This window comes from Eimeria mitis, genomic scaffold, assembly GCF_000499745.2.
Source record: "Eimeria mitis Houghton genomic scaffold, Emh_scaff712, whole genome shotgun sequence".
In the NCBI taxonomy this organism is placed as follows: Eukaryota; Apicomplexa; class Conoidasida; order Eucoccidiorida; family Eimeriidae; genus Eimeria; species Eimeria mitis.
Window position 1 is genome coordinate 12,499 of NW_013575184.1, and position 3,314 is coordinate 15,812.

Genomic DNA, 3,314 nt, shown 5'->3' on the forward strand with positions numbered 1-3,314 from the left:
GAACAGAAAAAAAAGAGAAAAAATGAAGCAAAAAAACAACACTAGTACTGCACGGTGTCGGTACGCCTCAACCACCACCGTTGGTTTGTTTGACCCTCTACACAAAAAACTCTGCACAAACAATGTGAATTTATTTCTCTGATATCTCTTTGTTGGTGCGGCAGCAAGCCAATGGGGTGGCTCGTCCTTCTGTCGAGCTGTTCTGAGGCCGTTGTGGTTGTAGTTGCGGTTTCAGCACGAGAGAGTAGAAATTAAACAGGAAGAAGGGTAAAGTGAGCTTGATTACCGTTTGTTTTACCTTTAAAATGCTATAAAAAGCGAGATCTAAGGGGAGGAATGTGCGTATTCTGGTGTATGTAGTGTACACAGAAACGAACTTACGAGCGAAATGGGCGTAGAAGGTAACAAGGTTCAGTGAGACAAAGAGAGAAAGAAGAAGAATTCAGAACGTAATTGAGTTGAAAGCGACAAAGAACGTTCAAAAAGTCCAAAGAAGTGTTTTATAATCTCGATTGAATACAAGTTTCTGCACAGCCAGCCACCGGCGAGCTGAGGTGTACATACACCGCAAGCGGAGGTCTGGCGAGCTACGGCGCCCGGCGCCGACCGCCAAGCGAGCGCAGCCGAAAGCTGGATTTTTTTGCATTTAAAATTTTTAATTCGCATGCATTTAATTATTATTTTAAAAATAAAAGTTTTTCTTTTTTAAAAAAGAAAAATACCCGCAGCAGATGCAGTGGTCCATTGGCGTCTGCTGGCGGTTCTCGCCGTTTCAGCACTGCGTGACCCCGCCTTGGCGATACGACGTAGACGGGCCGTTCTGAGTGTAACAATTTGTTTTATTTCAATTATTAATTTGTGTTTATTTAATATTTATGAATAATTATTCTTAAATTGCGGCTCCATGCACGCTGTGCATCTGCGGTTCTACCCCCCCGCCATCCGGCATCCTCTTTCTCTCATCGTGAATCATCGCGCTGCGACTCTGCAAAAAAATAAATATATGAAATACAATTTACTTTCCATACTGCTAATTCTTGAATTTTAATTACATGCAAACCATATTTTGTTATTTATTTATCGGAGATTGATGGGCCCAACGGGCACAGAAACTGCTCGCACGAGTGACCCGTGCTGCAGCTTCTGCTGCTGAGAATACCCAGCTCATTGCTAGCAGCAAAAAGGAACGGCTCTGCCTCTCTCCTTGAACGGTTTTCACTCCAAATTTAAGCAACGACGTCACCCCTTTCTCTCCTCTTCAGTTCATCTGTTGCTGGCCACCCGCAAGTTGTGGTTGCGTAGTTGTCGCCGGGTGTCTGTACACCTGACGACGAGGTGTACAGACACCCTGCTTGTTGTTGCCAGGTGTCTGTACACCTCGTTGCTGTTGGTATCCGCTATGAACGAGTTAAACAAACAGTTTAGTAAAGGCAGGAGATTCCTCTCTCCCAGAGAAAGAGAGGCTACGGATGCTGAGACGAGAAGAAACACGAGTTGCTGCTGCAGCTGCTGTCTCAGCCTAAAACCTGCCTACAACAGCACCAAAGCAGCAGCCGCGATGCATGCACTGCAGCAAACCAAAAACAGAAACCCTAATGCCTCATCTACGACGTCACGCAAGCAGCTGAACCGCTCGCTCCACTGCAGCAGCGGCAGCCGCTGCTGCAGCTGCTGCAGCAACTGCTGCCGCGTGATGCTGCAGCAGCTGCTGCTGCTGCAGCAGCTGCTACTGCTGCAGCATCACCCCCCCCTTCCAGCCCGTCCCTGCTGCTGTGAGGGCTAGTGTAGAGACACCCCAGGCTCAGGGTATTTGGCAATCAAGCGCAAGCGGAGAGGCAGCAGCAGTTTGCATACACCGCCTACTATGATGAGACGATTAGTTTTTTTTTTTAGTTTTTTGCTGCTGCTGCCTCCTGTGTGCTGCAGCTGCAGCATTTCGGGTGTCTGCGGAGCTCGCATTGTCTGCTGTTTCTCTGCGCCCGCCGAAACTGTTTTTTAATTCACAAAGATAAACAAACCAAACAAAATAAATGCACTGCCTGTACACCCCAACAAATCAAACCCCCCTGGTGACAGACACCGCGAGGACACTGAGCTGTACATACACCGCAGCTTCTCTCAACCGCCTGCCTCTGCCACGCATAAACGCAACAAATGCGTCTGCTGTATGCGCAGCAAAGGAAGAGAGAGAACCCAGTGAGGTGTACATACACCCGAGCTTTTGGCCTGAATGTCCTCCCTTTTTCTTTTCTTTAGCTTTCATCCTCTCCAATGAGATCGATGCAGCAGCAGCAGCAGCACCAGCAGCAGCAGCAGGACGGTGCTGCTACGGTGTACATACAAAACAAAGCAGTTGCCCCCTCTGCACATCCGTTTCCTTTGCTGCTGCGTTTGCTGCTGCTGTTGCTGCTGCTGTTTCTGGTACTCTTGCAGTGTCTGTTGTTGTTATTGATATTTGTTTTTTGTTTACTTTTTTTTATTTCTTTTTATTTTCTTTTGTTTCCTTCTCTATTACAATGAACCCAAGTACTTCTTTACACGAACCTGACACAGAGGCTGCTCCGGCCTGAAGGCCCCCACCAGCATCACCGCCTCCTCCGTGTTTGGCCATTTGTGTAGAATCACCTCAGAGGAGTAGCGGCATTTAGAGGGAACTGCAGCAGCAGCAGCAGCAGCAACAGCAGCAGCAGCAGCAACAGCAGCAGCAGCAGCAGCAACAGTCACAACAACAACAATGACAGGAGAAGCAGCAACAGCAGCAACAATAACAACAGAAAAAGAAAAAAAAACAGCAGCAGGAACAGCAACACAAACAGCAGCAGAACCTCTATAAACCAGGCGCTGCATATATCACTAACACACGAGAAAAGCAAATCAGGTCCCTATACACCTCAGTTGCCTTAGTTTTTTTTAACTTGAATTTATTTCTTATTGGTTCTAAGCCCCGCATGCAACGGGGTGTACATACACCTCACAGGCTGCACAACACACTCACGCGAGAGCCATTTATATATTTTTCCATCGCCGTCAAACAGCACCACCTGCCCCCCCCTTTTGCTTCTCTTAGCCCCCAATTTAATCAGAAACTCAAAAAAAGAACTCGGAAGAAGTTGCATCAGCTGCAGCATATACACCACCACTCACACAAACAAACAAACCCTAAACCCTAAACCCTAAACCCTAAACCCTAAACCCTAAATTTGTTGATACTTCAGGTGTATAGGCAGGGTCTCCTCCCCCTCTAATCCCTCTTATCCCGGCTTAATGAGTTAAAACAACTTCTATTCTGCTTGTTTTGCATGCACAGGGAAACA